The 13,665-nt window shown below is 38.1% G+C and overlaps 1 protein-coding gene across 5 annotated transcripts in view; it reads left to right on the top strand.

Moving 5' to 3' along the window:
* LOC114043737 (calpain-15-like) overlaps positions 1-13,665 on the top strand; it is a 98,436-nt gene that overhangs the window by 47,243 nt on the left and 37,528 nt on the right. Inside the window, exon 1 of one of the 5 annotated variants that reach the window (XM_027862901.1) lies at positions 277-340. The exons of 3 other annotated variants lie outside the window; for them this stretch is intronic. The gene's annotated coding sequence lies outside the window, so the exon portion shown is untranslated. Of the gene's footprint in view, positions 1-276; positions 341-4,597; positions 4,652-13,665 lie in introns of those variants that run through there. One more of the 5 variants, XM_027862903.1, reaches the window with a different exon arrangement.

The raw sequence follows: 13,665 nt of genomic DNA, 5'->3' as shown, positions 1-13,665 counted from the left end.
ACTCACAACTGATCTGATTTTTTTTTGTAGTATCAGCATATGAATGTACCATTTCAGAGCCTTGCATCAAAAATTCTGTAAGCGTATTCGCTGACTCTTCTGTAATGTTGATATGTATGTTGTCCAGGTTCCTGACACAGCATTTTCATCGCCAGACTTCTACAGCTTCATTTTCTAGTCTGACCTCAAACGTAGACCTGTGAATGCTTCAAGGAATTTCACTTCTCAGTGCTCCAGCCAAATGTCTCCAAAGTCCCCCCAGCTTCCACATTTTATCAGAGAGACAAAATGAGAATTTATAGGATTTGAAGCAAATTCATTATGGAAGATGGCAGGAGACGTAAGTTGGAGAACAGTAATGTGATGTTTCCTGAAGATTCGGGGGGGGAGCTGATTTGGTAGTAACTTAGTTCTATAGAACTCCCTCATGTTACTTTGTTTGGGAAAGCAAACTCTTTCTAAGACTTAGAATTGTGGTGTTTCTGTCTTTTCCTTTTCCTTTTGTGTCAGTCATATAGTCACCTGACACATCTGATTGAAAAACTTAGCTGTAAGTCCCTTAGTATACTTTATTTCATCTGTCCCAGTGATGTGGATGGTATGATTAAACCAGAAAGCTTTCTGAGGTATAAACCTTATTATCACAACTTATTTATTGATAATTGTGGTAATTGCTGCTTAAAAATTGTGAATTGAATCTAATCCAGTTATTAAACTCTTCAGGCCTTTCTCATCTGTAGGGTCACATATGTGCTTGCATCCGTGCCTGTCTTTATTTGTAAGCCATTATGGAAACCTTCTGAAATCTTTGTGGTTTGATGAGAAGGAGATTTCCTTCTACTTAAAGCACGCTTCATTAGCCATATTTCTCTACTCTCCTACTGCCAAATTTGATTTCTTAGACTATTTTTTTCATTCTTATTCTTCCTACCTCATACCATTTTAATTTATTTTTTAAAATAAATTTTTATTGATATCCTCTGTGTCTTACATCATTATAATTATTCTAGTATCTGTTTTCCTTCCACCCCTAGCAAACCATCTTATGTAACAAACAGTATTTTTAAAGAGGATAAAACGTCAGCACAATTTGCCAACACATTGAAAAGATCTGAAAATATGTGCATTTTATAACACCTGTTCTCTTCCCACCTCCCCCAAAAAGGTGTGGTGAGTTAGGAGTGTCCTATCCTATCTGTTCTTTTGAGTCCTGCTTGATCTTTATAATTTTGTTACATTCACTTTTGATTTTTGTGTGTGTGGTAGTTCTTTCCATTAACGTTGTGTTTACTGTGTGTATTGTTTTCTTGGTTCTGCTTTCTTCACTCTGTACCAGTTTATATAAATCTTTCCATGCTTCTCTGTATTCATCACACACATCATTTCTTATAGCACAGTTACGTTAATGTATCACAGTATGTTTAACCATTTCCCAGTTAGTGGACATCCACTTTGTTTCCAATTCTTTGCTATCACAAAAAGTGCTACTATGAATATTTTAGTGTATATGGGGACTTCTTATCAATGGCTTTCTTGGGGTATAAGCCCAGTAATGGAGTCTCTAGTTCAGAGAGTATGGAATTTTAGTCTCTTTACTTGCATAATTCCAAATTGCTTTCCAAAATGATTGTACCATTTCATAGCTCCACCAACAGTGTATTAGTGTATCTGTCATTCCGTAACTCCTCCAACATTGGCTATTGCCAGTTTTTGTCATCTTTGCCAGTTTGCAAGTTGTGAGGTGAAACCTCAGAGTTGTTTTGATTTGCATTTATCTTATCATTAGTGATTTAGAGAATTCTTTCATGTGGTCATGAATACTTTGCAGCTCTTTCCAGAACTGTTTTTCATATCCTTTGACCACTTATCTTTGAGAGAATGACTGTTAGTTTTATACATTTTTGTTAATTGTTTATATATATCGGATAACAAACCCTTGTCAGAGAAATTTGACACAAAATTTTTTCCTCATTTAACCACTTCCCTTACTATCCTAGATGTATTAATGTCTTTGCAGAAGCTTTTCAGTTTCATGTAATCAAAGTTATCTGTTTTATCTTTTGTAATTGCTTCTATCTCTTGATCTCCTATCCATAACTGTGATCTACTTCTGTTCTAATTTTTTTTATGATATGATATTTAATATTAAGGTCACATCCATTTGGAATGTGGTACAAGGTGTTGATCTAAGCCTAATTTCTGCTAGACTATTTTCTAATTTTCCCAGCACTTTTTATCAGATAAAGAGTTTTTCCCTAGTCAATTTGTTTTCCACTTGTATCAGCTTTTTCTATAGGGTTATTGAGTTTCATTGTTACTGATTCTCCCTTGTCTAGTTCATTGATCTCTCTTTTAACCAATACCAGATGGTTTTGATGACTTTATAATATAGTTGCTTTATAATATATACTTTATATTATAGCTGCCTTATAATGTAGTTTGAGGTCTGGAAATGCTGTTCTCCCTTCTTCCTTACTTCTTTTCATCATTTCCCTTGATATTCTAGATCTTTTGCTTTTCCAAATGAATTTTGTTATTATTTTATGAAGTTCTATAAAGTATCCCCTTGGTAATTTAATTGATATAGCATTAAAAATGAAAATTATCTTTGGTAGTATTGTCATCCTCTAGCCATGAGCGTTTAATGTTCCTCCAGTTATTTAAGTTGTCTTTTATTTTTTAAAGAGCACTTTGTAATTGAATATATACAAATCTTTTGTGTGTTGTGGTAGATTGATCCCCAGAAATTTTATGCATTTTGTAGTTCTTTGGAATGAGGTTCACCTTCTATTATTGCTTCTTGTGTTTTTCACGTAGAAAAGCAATTGATTTTTTTAGTTATAAAATAACTTGCAACTTTGCTGAAATTTTCTCAGTTGGGGAAAGGGAATAAGCATTTTTATAATACCTACTATATGCCAGACACTATGCTAAGCACTTTTTATGAATGTAATCTCATCTGATCCTCACAGCAACTCTGAGAGGTAGGTACTATTATTATACCCATTTTACAATTGAGGAAACTGAGGCAAACAGGTTAAGTGACTTGCCTGGGGTCACACAACTAGTAAGTGTCTCAGGTCAGATTTGAACTCAGGTCTTCCTGACTTCAGGTCCAGCACTCCATCCGTTGCTCTACCTAACTGCATCAATGGCATTAGTATTTTGCTGATTCCTTAGGATTTTCCAAGTATGCTGTCATATCATCAACAAATAGAGATAGTTTTATCTCATCTTGATTTATCTTTATGCTTTTGATTTTTTTCTTTTGTTTCATTGTTGTTGCTAGCATCTCCAAAACTATATTAAATAATAGTGAGGAAAGTAGAGATTCTTGTTTCATTCCTGTATTTATTGTGAAAGGTTCTGGTGTATCCGCATTGCATATGATGCTTGTTTTGGGTTTTAGATAGATGCTTTTTATTTTATGCCTATACTTTGTAAGGTTTTTAGCATGAAACAGTGCTATATTTTGTCAAAGATTTTTTTCAGCATCTTTTGAGATAATCATGTAGATTGGGATGTTTTGTTATTAATATTGTTTTAATATTTAATATTTAATTATGTTGATTGGTTTCCTAATGTTTAACTTGCGTTTCTGATATAAATCCCATTTGGTCATAATGAGTAATTTCTTGGATAAATCACTGTTTGACAGGATTTTGTTTAAAATTTTTGAGTCAAATATGAAAATATGTTTTGCATGGCTGCACATGTATAACCTGTGTCAAATTGCTTGCCTTCTTAATGAGGGGGGACAGGACAAAGGAAGAGAATTGGGGCTCAGAATTTTAAAAAAAGAATGTTAAAAATTGTTTTTACATGTAGATTGGGGAAAATAAAATATTAAATACAAAGGGGAAAAAAATAAATTTTTGAGTCAATATTCATTAGTGATATTGGCCTATCATTTTCCTTCTGTGTTTTTTCTTTCCCTGATTTGAGTGTTAGGACTATATTTGTCTCATAAAAGGATTCTATTAGGGTGCTTTTTTTTTCAATTTTTTTATGATAATTTGTGAAGTATGGGCACTAATTATTCTTCAAAAGTTGGATAGAATTCTCCTGTGAATTCATCAGGACCAAAAGTTTTTTTATTTGGTACATCCTTTACAGCTAGATCTATTTCCTTTTCTAAGATTGGGTTAAGATCTCTTTCTGTGTCTCCTCATAGTTTGGATACTATATAATTTTGAAGGTAATCCTCTATTTCTTTTGTGTTCTCAATTTTGTTAGCATATAACTGCACTTGATATATTCTGAACATTTTTATTTCTCCTAGTTTTATTGAGATTTCACCTTACTCATTTACTGTTTAATTGATTTAATTTTCTGCCCTCTTCTTTTTAATCACATTAATAGGTTGATTGATTATTTAATTAATTAATAGGTTTATCAAAATTTTTGGTCTTTTCAAAGAACCAGCTTTTACTTTTATTTATTATTTCTATTTTTTAAAATTTCCAGTTTATTTCTATACTTTCAAATAACTCCTCTTGTGCCTATTTTAGGTTTATTTGTTGGCTTTCTAATTTTTAAAATGCTTATTCAGTTAATTAATTCTCTCTTTTTCTATTTTCTTAATGTATATTTGTAGGAATATAATTTTTTTCCCCCTGAGGACTGCTTTAGCTGCAACCCAGAAATTTTGGTATGTTATTTCATCATTATAATTTTCTTTGGCTTAATTATTAATTGTTCCCATGATTTGTTTTTTGACCCACTCATTATTAATATTTCATTTTAAAGTCACCACTTGCTTCTGTGTCTTTTGTTTGTGGTCCCTGACTGTTTTTTTTATTGTGTTATATAAATATATTCTATAAAGAATATATTTAATATTCCTACTTTTTTACATCTGTTTGCAATCTCTGTGCCCTAATACATGCTCTTTTTTTTAGTTACACGTAGTGCTGAGAAATACGTATATTCTTTTGCAATCGCATTTAGAAGACATCATAAGTCTTTTACCTCTAGTTTTGCCAACAGTTTGTTCAGTTCCATATTTTCCCTTTTCTTTATCTTACTGCTAGACTTCATCCCAAACTGAGAGCAAGATTGTCACTGTTGTGTTGTCTTTGTCCTCTTGTAGATCGGTTAATGTTTCCTTCATGAATTTGGGTGCTAAGACGTTTGGAGCATATAAGTTTTTTTTTTTTTTTTTTTACTGATAGCTGTGGTTCCTTTTAGCATAGTGTAGTTTCTTGTTTATGCCTTCTGATTTTTGAATGTTTTTACTTTGTGAGATAGCGAGATTGCAGCTCCTGCATTTTTTAATTCACTTGATGCATAGTAAATATTTTTCCATTCCTTCAGTCTTATTTTGCTTATGTCTTTGTTTGTTAGATGTTTCTTATAAGCAGCAAATTTCAGGGTTTTCTTTTCTTATCCAATCTGTTATTCTTTTTCATTTTGTTGAATTGTTTAATCTAGTCACATTTAAAGTTATGAGAGTTAGGTTTACATTTTCCTCCGTTTATCTCTAATATTTGGGCTGTTTCAAGTTAAGACCCCCCCCCCACTTCCATTGTAAACACAGTCTTGTTTCTCCAGTTATTTTAGCTTAATCTTTTTTTTTTTTTTTTTTTTAGTATGGCTGTATGCCTACTAATTATCTTCCCCTCACCCCCAATCCTCTCCTCCTGCTTTTTTTACTCTTTTCCCTTTGGAGTTTTTTTTCTTAATTCCTTTTTATTTCCTGCTTTTATCTAGTTATTTAATTCTTCCCTTTTTTTCTCATTTAGTCAGGTAGATTTCCTTTCCTTCTCTTTCTCTTCAATTCCTGTTCATTAGGTTTTTTTTTAAAAATTTCATTTTTTTCACCCCTTTCCAGAGAAGAGTTCTCTAACTTAATTATCAATCCTCTCATTCTATCTATTCTGGAACCTTATTCTTTGTTTCATGACCCCAATAATCATCTAGTCCCTCTCTCTTCTTCATATTCTTCATGGAATAAAACTTGCAGAGTTGTCTATTCTGGGCTGTCCCCTCTATGTAGTTTCTGCCACTTAGAGAGCTTGTTGTCTCTTGGATTCCCTTTTCATTGTTCCTTACTCTTAAAACAAAGCCAGACTCACACACCCCACCCTCATCCCTGATTATACAGCATATCACTGATTTATACTTTGCCCTTGGTTACTTTTTTTCCCCATTTGCCTCAAAATCTCCTCCCTGGGTCCATGCCCTCCCACTCCCCCAGATATCACTTGCTTCCAGAAGTTCCAACTCACCCTCTTCCAAGGTAGGATAAATTGTCTTTTCAAGCACCAAATCTCCCAGACATCACCCAACACAAGGTCCACATCTCCTTTCACAACATATTACTCTTCTCCCATAGGAATACTCTTCAATGGAATCCCCTTCTACCACCAAGGCAAGTCCTTTTTCCCTCTTTTCAGTCTTTCCTCTTTCTCCTCTGCAAGATCTTTTCCTCAGATACAATAGGGGTCACCTTCTCATTGATAGCCTTTGATTTGATCTGGGCACCTCACACACTCCCCTCTATGCCCCTATCTCCTTTCCCCTTTGTACCCACTCCCATTTTATAATGTAGTCCTACAAAAAACCATCGATTCTGTCTGTAGGCAGGGTGTCACCAGATTCTGTTCACTGTTCCCTCTTCCTGACTTCTACCTTCATCCTTGTCTCATGTACATTTAGAAAGAAGTCTCTTACTGTTCTCTGCTGTTACTCTGTTGCTGTTGCTGTCCTTGGATTCAGCATTCATTCACTCCTACAATTCTGTGTTTGGGGTGTTCAAAAAGCAAATAACCTCTTTGGTTTTGGTTTTCTTTCTAAGAATGTTTCAAACACCTCTCTATTATTAAATGTCCATCCTTTTTCATTTATGGTTCAGCTGAAATTTTCAGGGTAGAGCACACTGGGCTTAGTTTGGAAGTATTTATTCTTAGATGCCTGAACTCATTTACTAGATCTGCAGACAATATTTCCTTGTGCTGTTGAGTTTACCTATTGATTGAAGCAGTTCAAGGTTTTTGATTTTTCTTCTTCCTAAGACCGTTGGTAATTCAGCCTTTCCTCCCTATTTTTCCTTCTTGCTCACTTTCTGACTCTTTCCTCTCTGATGGTGGGTTCCCTGGGGGCTGGATCCAGAAGGTCTCAGCCTCCTGTAACAATGAGCAATTCATGGTTCACCAGCCTCAGTTTCTGTCCCACATGACTTGTGGTAGGGTGGAAGGGAGTCCAAATTGGCCCCAGCTGGATGCTTGGCTCTTACCTCAGGCTAGATAAAGCACCACACAGTCCTCTCTCACCCAGTGTCCTGTTCCAGGGTCTTCTCCCACACTTTCTGTTCCCCAGTTCTCTAACCTGTCCCCAGCTGGTAAGAATGCTGCCTTGCTGGTTCTATGGGGTTGGTTTCTATAGTTTAGGTCTCACTGGCTTTAGAACAAAGTTGGGCCCTATTTCAAGTGCCCAGCCCCTTTCCCTCCATTGTCCTGCAATGGAGAATGATACTGTCATAGCTGTCAGCCCAGATCTCCATGGCCTTGGAAAGAGGGTGGGGGGATCAGGCTGTAGGCATGGGTTCTGTTGCAAACCTGTTGATCTGATCTTTGGGTCACTTAGTGTGACCTTACTGCTCATCACATGTTGAGTGGTCAGGTAGGGGGTGTGAAATGAATTTAAAGGAGGAATCTTTTTTTTTTCACCTTCTTTTGGATTCTGGGTGTCCCAGACCAGGGAGACAGCTGACATTGCTTTATTTTTGGCACGTAATTTCTGTTTTAGAGAGGTTTGGGAGGTCATGGGCATGAGAGAAAATACCTCATCCACTATCTTGTTGCTCACATGGCCAGGAGTCTCTTCCCCCACCTCCCACACTACTTGTAAAAACTGTGTGGATCTTCTTGTACTTCAACACAACCACAAACTATTACCATTTTATAATATGATTTCACATTTAAACTCTTACAGTAGATCAGTAAACGCACTATGCCTTGAATTCAGCTACATCCTGGGAATGGACCTTGTTATGGTGTTGATTGCCAAGAACTAATGAATAGGTTCCCAGGCTTCCCATGCTCTCAGAGGTCTTGTGGGCACTATTGGCCAATTTGTCCTGCACTGACTTGCACACAGTGGGCCATGTAGCATTAGTGCATTTAAGTTGATAACTTAATAGTGAATACCATATGTTGCATGGTAGCTGAGGGAGCCTACTTTGCATTCCCTGTCTTCACATTGCTTTCACGTGACAGATTTGCATGCTTTTTAAGTGTTCTCCTTTTAAGATATTTTACCAAAGTTGTCCAGTTCATTTTCCCTACACATTTAAGAACCTCAACCTATTCTCCCATCCTTATTGATCAGGTTAATGGGTGACAATGATCATTTAAAGCCACAAATACTTCAAAAGTCTTGCTTTATCCCATAGTGTCAACTTTTTCTTTCTTCTAACTTATTCAAGACAGCAGATTGTGGAAAGAGCAGTAATCTTGATGCCAGAAGATCTGAGTTCAATCCTAGATCCACCACCTAAAAGCCATATGACTAATCAAATAAGTTCCTTAATCTCTCTGAGCCTCAACATTCTGTTCTGTAAAATGATGAAAATAGCAAATTACATACACTCCAGGGGAATCAAATGAAGCACTTCATAAAGTGCTTCTAGAAATTTGAGACAGTTTTTTTGCTTTTTTACTTACCAGGAGCGGAATTGAACTTTCATTTACCTCCTCTACCCTCCCTACCTTCTGGTAAAGATGGCAAATGGTGGCCAAAAATGATGGGAAGAACTAATAATAACCCACATTTATATGGCACTTTAAGATTTACAAAACATTTTGGAAAGAGTCTTGGGACGTTGATAAACTGGATTGTGAGTCCTGAGGCAATTGAAAGTTGGCATTAGTTAGAATGAAGGCTGGTAAAACTGAATCCTACTGAAGAAAATGACTTGGCAGCCATTGGCTGAAGCCTAAGATACAACAGGAAGAGCAGCCATTCTAGTGTCTCGGTCTCTCTCCTGGGTCCCTAGGTCCCCTCCTGGTCTTCTGCATTCAGGTTTTGCAAACCATTACTGGGCCTCATTCAGTGTAACCACTGTTGTTCCAGAGGACTAGAACCTATGTCTCCTGACTCCTGAAGTCAGTATATATGCAGCACCAAACTTAGAACATGGTTCTTCCATTTCTTCATATAAGGATGCTCAGTTCTTTCAGGAAGGGCATGGTGGAGAGGAAAGAGGATGATTTTGGTGTTTCTTTTCTTTGCCCAATTTCTGCCTAACCTGAAATTGGCTCCCGGGAAGCGGGAATCTGAAAGGCAATGGTTCTGTCTTAGAACTTTATAATCTGTGGGGTTGACCACCAAGATCTTTTGTTTGACCACAGGGAGGGAAGTCATGCTAGTCCTATAATCAATAGTCCCTGTTCTTCCTGTTTTCATCTCATTTCTCTTGGGACTCTCCTGACCCTTGTGGGAATTGTGGGAAGGCCCCAACTGCCACTGCTGTTTTTGCTAAGCTGATAGTTTCCCAGCGCTTTTTATTATGCAAACATAAATCACATCTTCTTCCCGTGGTGTGGTAGGTTTTCAGTGAAATTTGGCTGTGATGACTGAGCATCAAATGGCCTACACCTGAGGACTGGAGACCACTAGTTCACAATTGATCTTAGCCACAATTTCCAGGAAGATAAGTGATGTCCTTTGAAAGCTTGGGATCCTTTTTGTGTTCTCCCCGGGGAGATACTGAGTGCCTTTTAAACTCAGTTTGATTCATATTTATTGAATGCCCTTGGGACACATAGCATTTTACAGTATTGGGTGGTGGAAAAGGAAATCAATTTTAATTCCAAGCTAAAGAAGAGAAGGTTACTGGGAAAATCTAATTTTCCTTTAGTATAGAATCCAGTGTTGTGGCTGGATTTTTTGTTGTAAGAGGTATGCTTAAGAGGTTGAGACTTCCACCGGGGATCATAATGAGACTGCCCATGCCATAGCCCCTAGAGGATTTGCTATGTCCATAGGCTGTACCAGGTAAAGGATCTTTCAGGATTAATTCCTTTTTTATTTTATTTTTTGTCTATAATGCTACTGGGAAAATTTATTGGCATTTAGGAAAGTCATCCAGGTAAAGCCCATGGAGAGTTATTCACCTAGACCAGATGTATTTCTAGTTCTGTTCCAGATTAATAATGATGTTATTTCCATAGACATGGTCCAAAAGTAAATTGTTGAACTAACCAAAATAGCACATTATAACATTTCAGCACTAGAGGCTTTTGCTACAGTATAATAATAAGGACGTTAGTTATAAAGTTATGATCCTTCTTGTTAGGGTAATTTGGTGGTGAGGAAGTAGAACACCTTCCATGTAGACAGCCAAAGTCAGATGTTGCATATTTCGCATGAGCCATAGCTGTCTATTTCCTGTTGAAGATCTCAGGAGAGTTGTGGATTTGTATTTTTGGGGTGAACTTGTCTTGCTATGTAGTTTAGTGTGAGGAAATATTTGTTGTCTTTTTTTTTTTTTAAGTCTTTTTGCTCTGAAGATTATTTCCTGATTTTTTTTTTTCTTTGCTGTCTTTCCTCCTACCTTTTTGTCCATTTACTGAGTCTCTAGCCCATGTTCCAGAAATGTATAGCAGAGAAGAGAGTGACTCAGAACTCGGACATGAGGGATGCCAAGGCCCGTCCATAACTTTACCAATCCTACAAACATCCTGGAGTCACAGTCTGGAAAGAGATTTGCACACCTGCCTCCCAGGACTTGAGTGCCAAGGAGTGCATCTTGGCCTAATTGGGGAGCCTGAAATTTGGGCTTGGGGAGGTTTATCACAGCTGGTGGTCTGTCACAGCTGTGCACTTCATTCTGGCCCCACACACAGTTCTGCCTCTGTCCAATCGAAGTTTTCCCCATCCTCCCTGTGAGAGGATGGTGGTTACACTGAATGAGGCCCAGTAATGGTTTGCAAAGCCTGCATGCAGAAACTAGGGACCCAGGGGAGAGACCTAGACACCAGAATGGCTGCTCTTCCTGTTGTATCTTAGGCTCCAGCAAAAAAGGGATTATCACAGAAGTTTGGTCTGGAGCACTGGGAAATAGTAAAGTGTTGCTTGAGGGAAAAGCAAATGAGATTAAAAAAAAAAAAAGATAAGTTTTCTGCCTTTGTGAACCAGAAGGATTTGGCTGGAATGTATTGTGTTAGACAATTCAGTCTTCATACCTTGTTAAGAAGAACAATTGATTTTTCCACCAGAGAGAGTGACTACAACAGATTTAAAGGATGTTTTGAGGTATGGAAGGCCTTTTTCTCTCCTTTCTCCTCTTACCTGGATTTTACCATTGAAAATAACACAGAGAATAATCTAGCAAAGTCTGCCTTGCTCTCTAGGCAACCACACATTTTGATATTGAAGGTGGGAATGCCCAGATTTTGGATTCCCTCCACCCACCCCCCTGCAGTTCTTTCATGTTTCACCCTTTTCTCACTCAGGTTATAAAGCTAACATCCTGTGAAAATCTATCATGTTCCAGAACTGCCTTGGCAAAAAGTGTATTTGGCCACCTGGTCTCCCTGTAAATTGTCCTTATCTATAAAGAAGTCATGCAGTGTGAAGCTCCAGCCCCAGGGGAGAACTTTGCCCTCAGGTCCTAGTGGGTGAAGATGGCGTGAGTAAAGGAAAGCATGCTCCTTGCTTAACAGGGAGAAATTACTTTACCTTTTCTTGTCTCTGAAACAAGAAAAGCAAAATTCCCAAGAGTTGGACCAAAGGGCACAGCATGCCCCCAAACTCTGCCCATAGTTCCCCTATTCTCCCAGACATTTGAGACCCTCTGGAGCCAGCCAGAAGGTCTTAATTAAATATTATGGTATGCTTGTGTTGAGTCCCTGTTAACAATACAGCTGACCTTAATATTATTTTATTTTCCCTTGGGAGGTGAAACCAGGTCTGCCCTTCTGTTGCTTTACTTCTGGCACCTCCTCATCCTATCCTCTCACGTGGAGGTAATCTGCTCTGATGAAGCCAAAGGGTATTTGTGGGTCTTAACTTGATTTCTATTTTTGTGCTATGTTTTTCTATCCTCCCCCACATCCTGCTTTTGTTAGATTTTCCTGATGTGTGGCAATGCTCTAGAGTTGGGTGGCATTCCTGTTGAAATCTACATTTTAGCTTGTCATTTCCCCATACTGGTAATTGTTTTAGTCAAAATAAAGTTGCCCTCTGAAGTCTCTGTGGGGTCTAAGCCAGAATGACCAGGACAGCTCTCAGCCAGAGATCCAGGAGTATCTAAGAGAGAATGTGGTCTTAGCTAGATTGAGCTGTTTGTTGTCACATCATAATATTATTTCATTTACTCTAGGACATGGCCCCTATTGAGGCTTTGTCTTTCCTTGTTTACTCAAAAGTTTCTCTGATTACAGTACACTAACACTAGCCTGGATCTCCCGTGACCTCTGAGACCACAAGGAAGAAATATAGTTTCAGGGGAAATTTAATCTTAATTCCCCAGAAAATTCATTCTAGCCCCCATCTCCCATTGGATCAGTATGAGCAGAGAGGTCTTGCTCCTTCTCGTTTTCTCCTGCTTTCTAAGTGACTTTTGTAACCAAGTGCTTAGGGCCTGAACAAGCACTAAGTCTCATTCAAAGAAGGAGATAGTTTGAGCTGTGGATGCCTTCTGGAGTTGTATTGAAGCTGTTACACATGGCTTCATGGCTTCCACCCCCAGATCTGTAGTGTGTCCCCTTAGCAGCTTCCCTTCTGCATTCCCAGCCTTCTCACTGCCTCAGAACCAGAATATATATAGCCTCTTGGACACAGCTACAGAGACCTATGGAATTCAGAAAGTATTGGTGAATTAGACTGGCTCCTTGGGCCCTGGAAGCTAGCTTACCTGTAAGGTCCGAAGTAGGCATTAGCCATATGGCACTCACCCCAGTACCTCCCTTCAGACTGAAGCCCTGTGAGGATGAGGGGGACGTGGCTTCATAGAGTGGCAGCCAGACATAAAACAATCCAAATCCTGCTACTAATTTCCAGTGAGGCTTTGAACAAATGATTTGATTTCTCATGGTTCAGTTTCTTCCTATGTAAAATGAGGCTAATAATCCTTATGTTATTTGCAGAAGTGTTGGACTCCAGTGGCTGTGACCTCACCAATGTGCACTTCTTTCACTAGTTCAGATTGCAGCTCATCCATGCCTTCTTCTCTCATGTGATGTTTGTCTTTTGTTGTTTCATAGATCCTGCAGCGAGAAACCAACCACCTTATGTATCAGAGGTTTTTTTCTACATCTTTTGTCATTTGACAAATGGAGCATTTGGGCTAGACATCCGTTATCCTTCACTTGTATTTCATGACTGTCTCACCTCCTTTTCTAACTGCACATTTTTTAGACCTAGATGATATATCACTTAGACATGAGAGGCAATATAGCACAGTGGTTACAGAGTAGGCCTCAAAGTCAAGAAGACCCAGGTTCTAGGCCATCTTTGACATGCTAGTTCTATGACTTGAAGCAAGTCATTCTACCTCTCAGTAACCCCTAGGTAATTCCATTAAGGCTACAAACTCTAGAACAGTTGCCATTGGTAGTGATAAGTTTCCCCCTTGGGTGCTCTCTGCACCAATGAAATTATAGATCCTGGAGGAAAAAAAAAATCCCTCATTCCATTTGTGGATTGTAGGCGATCACT

The sequence above is a fragment of the Vombatus ursinus genome, unplaced genomic scaffold (assembly GCF_900497805.2).
Source record: "Vombatus ursinus unplaced genomic scaffold, bare-nosed wombat genome assembly UNPS02014770.1, whole genome shotgun sequence".
Lineage (NCBI taxonomy): Eukaryota > Metazoa > Chordata > Mammalia > Diprotodontia > Vombatidae > Vombatus > Vombatus ursinus.
The sequence above is the reverse complement of the archived record's forward strand: the minus strand, read 5'-3'. Positions and strand labels throughout refer to the sequence as shown.